Below are 14,685 nucleotides of genomic sequence, written 5' to 3' on the forward strand. Positions count from 1 at the left end.
AACTTACGCTATGGACAATACACACACCCATGCCCGAGGGAGGACTCGAACCTAGGACGGGGGGAGCCGCGCGGACCGTGACAAGGCGCCATAGACCGTGCGGCTACCCCGTGCGGCTTGAGAGATCATGTAAAGTAAATAGGATTAGAATTTTGTATCCTGAGACAGTGTCAGGTAAATAACTTAGATTTTCAACACATTGAGTTTTTTTAATATAATTGAGAGCTGAGAGAAAGATGGAGCTATTAAGGAGAGAGAGGAAAGCAAAAAAAAGTCTCAGTGTCACTATTGTCTTTTTATTGAAGAATCAGTGGACGTACTGAAACAAAACGGAAGTAAGACAAAAGAGAATATAAATGTTTACCAACAATATACTTAATCTGGCTACAGTTGTAGGAAACAAAGAAAGGTTACGTGGAGCTAGTAGAACATTTATTAACGAATTTGGCTTAAGAAAATTCGGAAGGAAGACATTATTATTGTAAGCCACGCAACTGAGTAACATAAGTAGCAAGTTGAAAAATTAAAAGGAAAATAAAGAAAATTATATCTTCTAGAAGGAAAAGACAACTGAAACATGAAAGACATTTATAGTAAATTAACCAGAGAAGAAAAGTTTTCTTCAGTGAAAAAATGGAAATGGCATAATTGGTCAAGAGATCTCGTCGATAAAGCAATTCTGAATTCTACTACAGTCAATGAAGTGTGTATCTGGCGTTAGATTTCTTTGGACACGTCTTTATATGGGACTGATAGTCAACAAACGAACATGAAAAGAGGAGAATCGGAGAACATAAAACCCTTAAAGATGAATTGCTTGCAACTTTGCCATTTCAGACAGATAAAACAATCAAGGAAACGTTACACTATATTGCCAAATGAGAGAATATATTTAAATCCTTAAGAAATACTTGAATCGAAAATGCAGGCAGGACCATAGAGTAAGACATGGTGACTGGGATTAAAGTACATAAAGCCGGATATCGAAGATGTGTTCTGTGGTAGATCACGCATAAAGAAGAACGGAAGATTTCATCAGACAAGTCAAGGATTTTGTGTATGACACAAGCTAAAAGCTACGAAGTAATCAGGAGTAGTGAAATATATATAAAAACTATAGTACATGTGTACAAAAGAGTGCTATAAAGATTGAGACTATTGTGTATCGATAGGTCTAGCCAGTTCCACTCACTTCAAAGACCAGTGGTATTGAGAAAACTGATATTCTTGCATATCAGGTAGGTTCTCGTCTGTAAAGGTAAAAATCTCAAATATAATTAGAGTCAGTTGATAACACCCAATAAAAAAATCAAATGGCTCTGAGAACTATGGGACTTAACATCTGAGGTCATCAGCTTCCTAGAACTTAGATCTACTTAAACCTAACTAACCTAAGGACATCACACACATCCATGCCCGAGGCAGGATTCGAACCTGCGACCGTAGCAGTCGCCCGGTTCCGTGGCCGGGGCGATAACACACATTATCCTAAAATGTTTAAACCTGTATATTAATGTAACATGGATGTTTCATATGTCATAGAAAATTAGAGAAAGTTATGTCCTATGCAAAATCTGACGTACACTTTAAGACTCTTACCGAAGCCATAGCCACAAATTCCAGTACAAGTTAGGAAAGGAAAAGTTAGACTAACTTTAGGATAATGCAAAGGGAATCTGATAACTTTGCCTTATATTGTGCAGCTGAGGCTGGCTTCGTAAATGAAAAAGTAGCACATATACTGTTTTGTTCTGAGCTCAGTGACATTTGTATTACGTATGTTCGTTTCGATGCTAACAAAGGTAATTAGAGCTGCTGATTTAAGAACTTAACTTTACAAATATCTGTAATTTGCGCTTGTCTTATCATAGATCGTAATAAGCATTTCAAGAAGCTACGGTGATAAACACCAAGGAAATGGAAACAACGCCAGTGGTATAATAATGCACAGTTTGTTAGTCTGATTAAGGAGAAGACAAGAAACTTTAAATCCGGGGTAATAATACAAGTAATCAATAATGGTTTGAAAACGTGTGCATGTAAGCAAATTGTATAGATGCAAGCAGACAGGCTAGCTATTATAAACGATAAATAATTGTTTCATGAATTATTGGCATATTTGTCTTCCATCTACGTATTGATGTCTCGATGTTTGATTGGATATAGTTGAATACAGAAACCTTGAAGAGGGAGAGCTCTCATCTTCATTCTTCGAACGAAATGTCATATAACACAGCTCATGCCTTACAATCCAGACAAACTAAATACCTAGGCTATTTCTGCGAGAAATGCCCTGTTCTAATAATAATGCTATTAGGTATCACAATCCGCACAGCAGGAATCTTAAATAAATGTAGGACATTTTTTGGGATAGACAGAATAATATAAAGGTCAAAGGTTTCTCTTGAGGAAGCTGGAATATTACAAATTCTCAATAATGAAGTGTGTTACAGATTACTAATGTAGAGTGCATTATTTATGACCAAAATTGTGATACATTAAACTGAGCCACGAGGAAGATATCTATTTTATATTTATGTACTGTGTGGTAGAACTTAGGTTGAATCGAACAGGTAGCACCATAATGAGAAAATGTGGGACTGTCACATAATGGTAATATATTATGGTTCCACATGAGGGAAAAGTTCTGGTAATCTTTATTTGTTTCAATCATCTTATAGTATTTTATGGAGATACATTTGTCTCGTCTGTTGTGAGATTTGCTGTATTTGCGTATTTTTGATGATCAGTTGTATAATAGGCATAATACTGAAAAACAGAGACCTAAAGTGTACGATGATATTAATCCGGACTAAAGGACCAGTGATATTTCTTAAAATGTAGTGACCTGAAGAGGGTCAGGAAAAAGTGGTTTGACCGAATAGTGCAATAGCTAATGTCTATGTACAAGATTATGTGAAAATTTGAACTATATTCCATTTTAGTTTTAATTTGTTAGATTAGATTGGATTAGATTAGTACTTGTTCCATAGATCATGCATACGACACTTCGTAATGATGTGGAACGTGTCAGGTTAATAAACGGCGTCTATACAAGATATTACATTACACAAAATATTACATGACACTTAATATTTTTTTTTGGTGGGGGGTGGAGAACTTACTTACTATATCCAAAAATTCATCTAATGAGTAGAAGGAGTTGCCATTCAGAAATTCTTCAGTTCCCTTTTAAAGGCTATATGGCTATCTGTCAGACTTTTGATGTTATTAGATAAGTGACCAAAGACTTTTGTGGCAGCATAATTTACCCCCTTCTGAGCCAAAGTTAGATTTGATCTTGAGTAGTGAAGATCATCCTTTTTCCTAGTGTTGTAGCCATGTACACTGCTATTACTTTTGAATTCGTTCGGATTGTTAATAACAAATTTCATAAGTGAATATATATATTGTGAGGCTGCAGTGAAGATTCCTAGTTCTTTAAATAAGTGTCTGCAGGATGATCTTGGATGAGCTCCAGTAATTATTCTGATTACACGCCTTTGTGCAATGATCACTCTTTTACTCAATGATGAGTTACCCGAGAATATGATGCCATACGAAAGCAGAGAATGAAAATAGGCGTGGTAAGCTAATTTACTGAGATGTATTTCGCCAAAATTTGCAATGACCCTAACAGCATAAGTAGCTGAACTCAAACGTTTCAGCAGATATTCAGTGTGTTTTTTTCCATTTCAACCGCTCATCAATGCATACATTTAGAAATTTTGAATATTCTACCTTAGCTACCGATTTCTGATCGAAGTATATATTTATTAATGGCATCATTCCATTTACTATGTGGAACTGTATATACTGTGTCTTTTTACATCCATAAATGTCATATCCCTCCGATGTCGCGTGTTGTCTCCAGTTGACAGCATGTGAAGCCTTCGTAATCTTCGAGAATTGCTTATCGTTTCGTTTACTTTTTCCTTATTAGCTACTATAATAAATAAATGCAAATTATATTTTACTCCTAAGAGTGGTGTGTCATTTGATACCAAGTACTGGTAACCATATTTCCCATTTATCCATGAGGAAGTCACGACATTTTCATTTTATGTAGAAGGATCATAACTTTATCATCTGAGAGCGAATTATGTACGAAAATTTACGTTCCTTTCCTTTATTGACTACACGAAACAGACATCTAGGAAAAAAACTTAAGAGGTGTCAATAACAAATTAAGGTCTGTATAATTTCAAAATACAAGAAATAAAAGGGGGTAAAAAATAAATGCAAATGAAAGTGCTGTATCAGTTACTGAAGGCACTAGGTAACGAAACGATTGAGTATTACATCGCCCTTCTAACCCGAAATAGTGGAGAATTATAGAGTGGAGCAGACAAAACCACTTATCGCAGGTTTTGGGTTAAAAATGAGCAAATCAAACAAAAACGTGATGAGGACTCTTGTAAAAGAGACTAGATTTGCTAAATATCTAATAGGAGAAGACACAGCAGAAGAAGTGAAGGAGTACTGCTACATAGGACATACTTTTGCGCAAAACGGCAGAAGCAAAGAATACACCAGAAGAATAAATTTATGAAGTCTTGGCATGTTACCAATCACTAAGGTGACTCATGTACACTTGTACACAGCACCTGCAAACGATTGGTTGTTCTGCAGCTACTACTATCTGAGAAGGTACTATAGCTGAACAATACTGGTAAAAACGTGAAATTTCACATGAGAAAGTGATCGGCACTTGCAAAGCATTTGCTAACTGAATGACTCGACAGGTATTAGACATCCACTGGTATGGAGAGAAAAGTTCCAAACAGAGAAAATCTCAACCACTGTATTCTATGAAAGTGAAACTAGATATTGTAAAACAAGAAAAATCAGTTTTAAACATTTCAAATGTGGTGACATGGGAATATATTAAAAAATAAGTGAACAGGTAACTTGTGAAACAGGAGAAAGCAATGAGGTTAGAAGCCTACATGAAAGTGCTACCAGAAGAGGCCATATGTCAGTAAGGTGTGTGCTAAATTATGCACAATTGTTTTTCGATTTAGCACTCTGGAGCAGCTGAGTGAAAAAACCGCAGGGGCTAACAATGATCAGTATTTGTGAAAGATTACTGATGATTGGTTGTTGAGATGAAAAGATTACTAAGCGATAGGGACGAATGGAGGAAGGATCACACTGGTCGAAAGGCAGAGCACCGGTTCAAAACAAGCGGAAGAAATTGACAACAACGTAACATCAATCAAATTCTGTTGACGCACAAAACAAGGAAAAAATAATGAGAAACTAAACAGAACTCATGTTAAACTTATGTCTCTCGTTCCATCGATATGCCATTTGTGCTTAAGTCTGAGCTTATCTTCCTCCCGAAGAATGTCCTTGTAGTCTGAAATGTGTGGTATTTTGTTTCCTTTATCATGTGATTCTGTTGCCTAATGTGTTTGTAACTGTGCTAATACCGATCGTACCATGTTACGGTCGAATCGTACCCTTGTTCATCACTTGTGGGAGCAGGATGCCCGACCATACCCGAACGCTAGTATCATTTATAATTTTTTTTCCGCGGCAAAAATAAAGATTTATTAATACAGGTACGTGAAATCAGCTATCAAATTTTAGTGTTTCCAGTGTGAGGGTGATGTGTGTCGTCGGCCGGAGTGGCCGAGCGGTTCTAGGCGCTACAGTCTGGAGCTGCACGACCGCTACGGTCGCAGGTTCGAATCCTGCCTCGGGCATGGATGTGTGTGATGTCCTTAGATTAGTTAGGTTTAAGTAGTTCTAAGTTCTAGGGGACTGATGACCTCAGAAGTTAAGTCCCATAGTGCTCAGAGCCATTCGAGCCATTTTTTTTTGAGTGTGTCCAGAGTTGGTCGAACTAAAAAAGGTGAGGAAATAGAACTTCTATTAATTGTATTCGCAGTTGCGAATGTGGACAACCATCAGCTGTAGAATGGAATCACGATAACGAAAACTTGTGCCCACCTGGAACCCGAAACCGGAATTCCTGCTTATTGCGAGCTGTCGCTTTACCATTTGGCTATCCGTGCACGATTCACCGCCAGTTCAAAACTTCCTATGTCGTCAACCATGCGTCTACAACCCATATTCGTACATCCATTATGTATATTCCCTCACAGGCGAGACATTTTTTACCTGAAAGTAGCTCGCGTGCAGTTGGCAGATAAATACGATATTTCAGTGCCTTTGTTGTTCTGAATTACGATGCAGAGTTCCTTTGGACATGCACGCATGCCGGGCAAGCGACTTTCAAGTAAAAAAAACAAAAAAAAAACGCATGGTTGACGACTTAGGTGACCGCTCACGATAAACGGGAAGTACGGGTCTTAGTCTCGATCCGGCACAAATTTTCATCGTCGTCATTCCATTCTACAGCTGATGGTTGTCCATATTAGAAATTGCGAATACATCTAATGTATTTGATAACGGCTGTAGTCGCCACGGTGCCTGTTCCTTTGGACATGCATGCAATTTTTTTGTGTTTGTGGAAAAATAAACTTCATCATTAATATGGATTGTGTTATTTCGTACCTTCTGCTCACTTAGTTGGATTAATATCGTAGCAACAGAACCATTAAGACGACTGTGTTTCACTTACACGCGCACGGTCAGAAGATGTGTGAGGACGCCATTCCGTCGCTCACTGTTTCTGATGAGAGGCGCCACGCATATACACCAGCCGAGGACGCAAATCCACATGATCTCACTGCTCGAGACTCGGACTGGTCGACGCATCCTTCTAAGCAGTCGCAATTCAGAGCTCGCCCCTCCGCCCCATCCAAGTTTTGTAAGTCCCTCCTGATCCTCGAACTTCATGCTTTCCGTCTCGCTTTCCGCATCCGCCTACTTTCATCTACAAAGATCCTTTACCAAATCATCAAATTCCCACCTCTCCTCACTCACATTCAACAACTTCGAATAACATACACCAGCCGCAAAATCGACACCGACAATCGTATTGTGTCCCCTCTCCTTCCCATTGCTATTGCGCTGCCGCGCCCCTACCTACACATCCCACCAATTCTCCACTTGCACACACTTCACGTCCTCTCCCAAAGAAATTTCAGCCGCCTCCCTCTATTGAACCACGAACTCCCTCGCGACACATACCCATCCTGCCAAGTAAGTGGATAAAGGGTGGAAATGACCTGTCATGGTTTAATAACGAAATTCGGCGGATGCTGAGGAAGCAGACGCTGTTACACTCTAGGTTCAAAATGGGACGCACAAGTGACAACAAGCGATGGTTATTAGTGATTCTTGCGTCTGTTAAAAGAAGCATACGACAACTACTACCATGATACCTTGTCAAAAGATCTGGCAGAGAACCCGAGAAAATTCTGGTCGTATGTAAAATTTCTAAGTGGGTCTAAGGCTTCCATTCAGTCTCTTGCTGACCAGTCTGGTGTGGCAGTTGAAGATAACAAAACGAAAACAGAAATTTTAAATTTCACGCTCAAGAAATCGTTCACACAGGAGGACCGCACAAACATACCGTCATTTGACCCTCGGACGGACTCCCGCATGGACGACATAGAATTTCCTGGCATAGAGAAACAACTGAAAGTTTTGAAACCAAATAAATCGCCATGTCCGGATGGAATCCCAGTTCGATTTTACGAAGAGTACTCTACGATATTGGCCCCTTACCGAGCTTGCATTTATCGTGAATCTCTCGCGCAGCACTAAGTCCCAAGCGACTGGAAAAAACCGCAGGTGTCTCCAGTATATAAGAAAGGTAAAAGACGACGGACCTGCAAAATTACAGGCCAGTATCCCTAATTTTTGTTTGCTGCAGATCCTTGAATACATTATCAGTTCGAAACTAATAAACTTTCTTGATACTAAGAAGCTTACGTCCACGAATCAGCATGGTTTTAGAAAGCATCGCTCGTGCGAAACTCAGCTTGCCCTATTCTCAAATGATATGCTGAGGACCATGGATGAAAGGCGACGGGTAGATTTCGTATTTCTAGATTTCCGGAAAGCATTTGATAAGACGCCCCATTGCAGGCTATTAACGAATGTATGACCGTACAGAATAAGTTCACATGTAAGTGAATGGCTGGAAGACTTCTTAAATAATAGAACACGGTATGTTGTCCTCCACGGCGAGTATTCATCAGAGATAAGAGTATCGTTGGGAGTGCCCCAGGGAAGTGTGATAGTACCACTGTTGTTCTCTACACACATAAATGATTTGGGCGACAGGGTGGGCGGCTATCTGCGGTTGTTTGCTGATGACGCCGTGGTGTACGGTAAGGTGTCGAAGTTGGATGTAGGAAGATGACTTGTACAAAATTTCCAATTGATGTGATGAATGGCAGCTAGCCCTAAATGTGGAAAATGTAAGTTAATGCGGATGAGCAGGAAGAACAAACCTTTAATGTTCGGATACAGTATTACTAGTGTCCTGCTTGCACAGTCAAGTCGTTTAAATATTTAGACGTAACGTTTCAAAGAAATATGAGGTGGAAGGGGCATGTGAAATCTGTGATAGGGTCGACTTCGGATTCTTGGGAGAATTTTGGGAAAGAGTGGTTCACCCTTAAAGGAAACCGCATATAGGACGCTGGTGCGACGTATTCTTGAATACTACTCGACTGTGTGGGATCCGTACCAGGTCGGACTGAAAGAAGAGATCGACGCAATTCAAAGGCGGGCTGCTAGATTTGTTACCAGTAGGTTCGGACAGCAAGTAAGTGTTACCGAGGTGCTTCGGGAACTCAAATGGGAATCCCTGGAGAGAAGGCGACGTTCTTTTCTAGAAACACCACTGAGAAAATTTAGAGAACCAGCATTTGAAGCTGGCTGCCGAACGATTCTGCGGCCGGCAACATACATTGCGCTTAAGGAACAAGAAGATAAGATTCGAGAAATTAGGGCTCATACGGAGGCATACAACGGTAGTTTTTCCCTCTTTCTATTTGCGAGTGGAACAGAAAAACAAATGACTAGTAGTGGTAAAGGGTACCGTCCACCACGCACCGTACGGTGGCTTTCGGAGTATCAATTTAGATGTAGATGTAGAGAGCTACGGCGTTTGTGTAGAATTGTCTGTGCTAACAGACAAGCAACACGGCGTGAAATAAGCTCAGAAATCAATGCGGGACGTACGAAGAACGTATCTGTTATCAGACTGCGGCGAAATTTGGCGTTAGTGGGATATGGCAGCAGACGAACGATACGAGAGCGTTTGCTAATAGCACGACACCGTCTGCAGCGCCTCACCTGGGCCGATGAAAACATCGTTTGGACCCTAGGCGACTGGAAAACTTTGGCCTGGTCATATGAGAATAGATTTCAGTTGGAAAGAGTTGATGGTAGAGTTCTAGGTGACACGAAGCCATGGATCCTAGTTGTCAACAAGGCACTGAGCAATCTCGTGGTGGCTCCATAATGGTATGGGCTCTGTTTATGTGGGATGGACTGGGTCCTCTGGTCCAACTGAACCGATCGTTCGGCTACTTGGTGATCATTTGCAGCCATTCATGGAGTTCATATTCCCAAATTATGATGGATTTTTTATGAATGACAGTGCGCCATGTCACCGGGCCACAATTGTTGGCGATTGGTTTGATTCCGGACGACTCGAGCGAATGATTTGGCCACCCAAATCGCCCGACGTGAATCCCATCGAACATTTATTCAGTGTAGTCGAGAGGTCAGTTCGTGCACAAACGCTTTCGCAGTTATTAACGGCTATAGAGGTAACATGTCTCGATATTTCTGCAGGGGACTTCCAATGACCTATTGAGTCTAGGCCACGTCCAACTGCTGCACTACGCCGAGCAAAAGAAGCTCCCACACGATGTTAGGACGTATTCCATGACTTTTGTCACCTCAGCGTATAAGTGTACTAGCTTTCGACACCATTCGCTTCTATCGAGCACATTACGCTGTTATATAACACAGTGCATCATAAGAACTTACAGCATTCAGAAGTATGTATAATACAATTATTAAATGTAGGTAATTTCTTAAAAAATTATTAACGTGTTACCTTTCTGTAGACATCTGACTGTATTTATTTGCCATCTCAGTTACCGATACGACACGGAGTAAATGGGTTAGCGATTAAAAAAATGCAACTTGCTGTTTAAAAAGGGTATACTGCTGCTTATATCTTAGTAACAAATAAAGTTAAAAGAAAGGTTATCATGTTGGTTAATTTCCCACTGGCTGCTAAACAACAACCGGCCGGTGTGGCCGAGCGGTTCTAGGCTGGAACCGCGGGACCGCTACGGTCGCAGGTTCCAATCCTGCCTCGGGCATGGACGTGTGTGATGTCCTTAGGTTAGTTAGGGTTAAGTAGTTCTGAGTTCTAGGGGACTGATGACCTCAGATGTTAAGTCCCATAGTGTTCAGAGCCATTTCAACCATTTGCTAAACAACATTTGACTGTTAAAATTTTTTATTTTGCTTCAGGACAAAAAGTAATTTGGGGCGCTCAAGACAAATGGGACACCTTATATCGTCTAAAGGTCATCGTGATCATTGCAGAAAATAGGAACGAGAAAGAGTTGAACAGATGGGTGTCGACGCTCTGATTTTGTCGCGTCGTTATTGTTCCTCTTTGTTAAAAATTCGGATTAGTGCGAGTAGGAGTCACATTAATCCGAGAGTTCCGTACAAACCTAATTATGTATACAGACTGTTCATCCATCCCGGGAATCGAGAATTTCGACGATTTTCGCCTATTATTGATACCGATGTTAGCAAGGTACCAAACCACGTGACAATAATGGTCGTATCTTTTGATGGCATTGATGTAGAAGCTTAAATTTATGACATCGCCAAGAGACCATAGACTTTAGTGTTTTTTTTTTTTCATCAGTCTTCTGACTGCTGGGTTGATGCAGCCCACCACGAATTCTCCCCTGTGTGCAACCTACGTCCTCAATTATTTGCTGGAGGTATTCCAGTCTTTGTCTTCCTCTACAGTTTTTACCCTATGCAGCTCCCTCTAGTACCATGGAAGTTATTTCCTGATGTCTTAGGAGATGTCCTAACATCCTATTCCTTCTTCTTATCTGAGTTTTCCATAAATTCCTTTCCTCGCCGATTCTACGGAGAAGTTCCTCATTCCTTACCGTATCAGTTCACATATTTTTCAACATTCTTCTGTAACACCACATCTCAAGTGCTTCGATTCTCTTCTTTTTTTGGTTTCCCCACAGTCGATATTTCACTGCCGTACAATGCTGTGCTCCAAACGTACATTCTCAGAAATTTCTTCCTCAAATTAAGGGCTATGTTTGATAGTAGTTGACTTATCTTGGCCAAGAATGTCCTTTTTGCCATTGCTAGTGTGGTTCTTATGTTCTCCTTGCTCCCACCTTTTGCTGCCTTGGTAGCAGAATTTCTTAACTTCATGATCACCCGTCCTGATGTTAAGTTTTTCGCTGTTCTCATTTCTGCTATTTATGATTACTTTCGTCTTTCTTCAATTTACTCTCAATCCCTACTCTGTACTCATTAGACTGTTCATTCCATTCAGCAGTCCTGTAATGCTTCTTCACTTTCCCTGACGATAGCAATGTCATCAGCGAATGTTATCATTGAAATCCTTTCACCTTGATTTTAATTCCACTCCTGAACATTTTTTTATATCTGTTATTACTTCTTCGATGTATAGGCTGAACAATAAGGACGAAAAGTTACATCCCTGTCTTACACCCTTTTTAATCCGAGCACTTAGTTCTTCGTCTTCCATTCCTATTGTTCACACTTGATTCTTGTACATATTGCAAAATGGTTCAAATGGCTCTGAGCACTATGGGACTTAACATCTATGGTCATCAGTCCCCTAGAACTTAGAACTACTTAAACCTAACTAACCTAAGGACAGCACACAACACCCAGCCATCACGAGGCAGAGAAAATCCCTGACCCCGCCGGGAATCGTACCCGGGAACACTACATATTGCATATTACCCATTTATCCCTATATCTTATCTCTATTTTTCTGAGATTTCCCTTCCATTATCAAGTCCAACGTCAGAATTGCCTCTTTGGTGCCTAAGCCAAAGTGATCGTCGTTCAATAGATCTTCAATTTCCTTTTCCATTCCTCTGTATATTATTCTTGTGAGCAACTTGGATGCATGAACTGTTAAGCTGATTGTGCGACAGCTCTCACACTTGTCGCCTCTTGCAATCTTCGGAATAGTGTGGATGATGCTTCTCCGAATGTCGGATGATATATCGCCAGACTCATACATTCTTCACACCAGCGTGAGTATTCGCCTTGTTGCCACTTCCCCCAACGAGTTTAGAATTTCTGAGGAATGTTATATAACCCTTCTGCCTTATTCGAACTTAAGTCTTCCAAAGCTCTTTTAAATTCTGGTTCTAACATTATATTCCCTATCTCTTGTCTATAGACTCCTATTTTTCTCTTATCACGTCACCAGACAAGTCTTCCCCTCATAGAGGCCTTCAGTGTACTCTTTCCACTTATCTGATCTCTGCTCTGCTTTTAACACTGGATCTCGGTTTGAGACATAAATTTCAACTTGATGCGTCTACCCGTTCTTGAGAAAAAGGGGTCTTGACAGATGGACAGACAGAGAGGCGTATAACAAATGCAAAAAAATTTTGTTTCGTGTGATGTGATAAGATAGTAAGTGATTTAGGATTTTTTCCTTTACTTGTACGGTGAAACCTTGCTGCTTGGCAAATTTCATGATTCTAGATCAATGGCAAGTACCATATACGTTTCGATGAGCGAGTTTGGAGAATTAAAATATTTGACATAAATGAAGGTATCTTTTGATTGCATTGACTTACAAGCTTAAGGTTTTTACTCCACAAAGGGACCATATACCTTAGTATGGGACATAAAGTTCAACTTGAAACGTGTACTCGTTCCTGAGAAGAAAGGGGCCTTAACAAATAGAGAGAGACTATCAAATAACAAAAAATTACGCGAAATATTTTTTTTTATGTGATTACGAATTGACAATTTTTGGATTTTTTCCTTGACTTGCACTGTGAAATCTTGCTTCCTACCAAATTTCATGATTCTAGGTCAACGGAAAGTACCCTAAAGGTTTTGATGAGTGAGTTTGCGAGTATGGAAATATGTGTTGTAAATGATCGTATCTTTTGGTTGTACTGACGTACGAGCGTCACTCCAAAAGAAATGCACACTATTTTTGTAAAAATACAGTTTTCATTCTGCATGTGTAAAAGTTTTACAGTGTGCGGATACATCCTTCCCGCTTGTTGTCAAACTTAGTTCAACCTGTTCCCGTGAGCGGCGCCATCACAGCATGTCTTCAAGATGGCTGCTACATTTGACGTTCATCAGAAGCAACGTGGTGTCATAGAATTCCTGTGATTTGAAAGCGAGACAGTGGGAAACATCCACAGGAGGTTGAAAAAGGTGTATGTAGATGCTGCTGTCGATCGCAGTACAGTTAGTCGGTGGGCAAGCAGGTTATGTGACGAAAGCGGGCACAGCAATATTGAGGATTGTCCTCGCACCAGCAGGCCTCGTACAGCACACACTCCAGACAGAGTTAACGAATTGGTGACTGCTGACAGACACATCACAGTGAACGAATTGTCACGCTACGTTGGGATAGGGGAAGGAAGTGTTTGCAGAATACTGAAAGTGTTGGCGTTAAAAGAGGTTTGTGCCAGGTGGGTTCCCAGGATGTTGGCAGTGGCTCACAAAGAAACAAGAAAAACGGTATGCAGCGAACCTTTGGAACAGTACGAGAATGGTGGAGATGAATTTCTTGGAAGAACTGTGACAGATGATGAAACATGGCTCCATCATTTTCCACCAGAGACGAAGAGGCAATCAATGGAGAGGCATCATGCAAATTCACCCAAGAAAAAAAAAAAAATCAAAACGACACCTTCTGCTGGAAAAGTTATGGCTACGGTGGTTTTCGATTCCAAAGGACTCTTGTTTGTGGACATCATGCCAAGTGGAACCACCATAAATTCTGATGCATATGTGACGACACTGAAGAAACTTCAAGCTCGACTGAGTCGTGTTCGACCACATCGGCAAAAGCAGGATGTTTTGCTGTTGCACGACAATGTACGGCCACATGTCAGTCAAAAAACCATGGAAGCGACCACAAAACTCGGATGGATAACACTGCAACACCCACCTTACAGTCCTGACCTGGTTCCATGAGACTATCCTCTCTTTGGGAAACTGAAAGACTCTCTTCGTGGAACAATGTTTGAAGATGATGACTCCCTTGTGCACGCTGCCAAACAGTGGCTCCAACAGGTTGGTCCAGAATTTTATTTTGCGGGTATGCAGGCGCTGGTTCCAAGATGGCGTAAGGCAGTTGAGAGGGATGGAAATTATGGGGAAATGAAAATATTGTTCCTAAAGGATATATCTACACACTGTAAAACTTTCAAACATGTAGAATAAAAGATGGTTTTTTTCTTTTTTTTAAAAATAGTGTGCATTTCTTTTGGAGTGACCCTCGTAGAAGCTTCAATTTTTTACACCGACAAGGGACCACATATCTTAGTATGTGACATAAATTTCATCTTGGTTCGTCTACTGATTTTGAGACAAGGGGTTCTTAACAGTCAGACTGACAGTCAGACGGACAGATGGACAACAAATTGATGCTATATGGGTTCCACTTTTACCGATTGAGATACGGAACTCTAAAGCTACTGTGTGACATGTGCTGAGGAAGTATTTGGT

The 14,685-nt window shown here is 40.5% G+C and overlaps 1 protein-coding gene across 10 annotated transcripts in view; it reads right to left on the minus strand.

Moving 5' to 3' along the window:
- The window catches only part of LOC126414772 (probable basic-leucine zipper transcription factor N), a 409,868-nt gene that overhangs the window by 200,047 nt on the left and 195,136 nt on the right, over positions 1–14,685 (minus strand). The window lies entirely within an intron of this gene.

This window comes from Schistocerca serialis, chromosome 1 (assembly GCF_023864345.2).
Source record: "Schistocerca serialis cubense isolate TAMUIC-IGC-003099 chromosome 1, iqSchSeri2.2, whole genome shotgun sequence".
Classification (NCBI taxonomy): Eukaryota; Metazoa; Arthropoda; class Insecta; order Orthoptera; family Acrididae; genus Schistocerca; species Schistocerca serialis.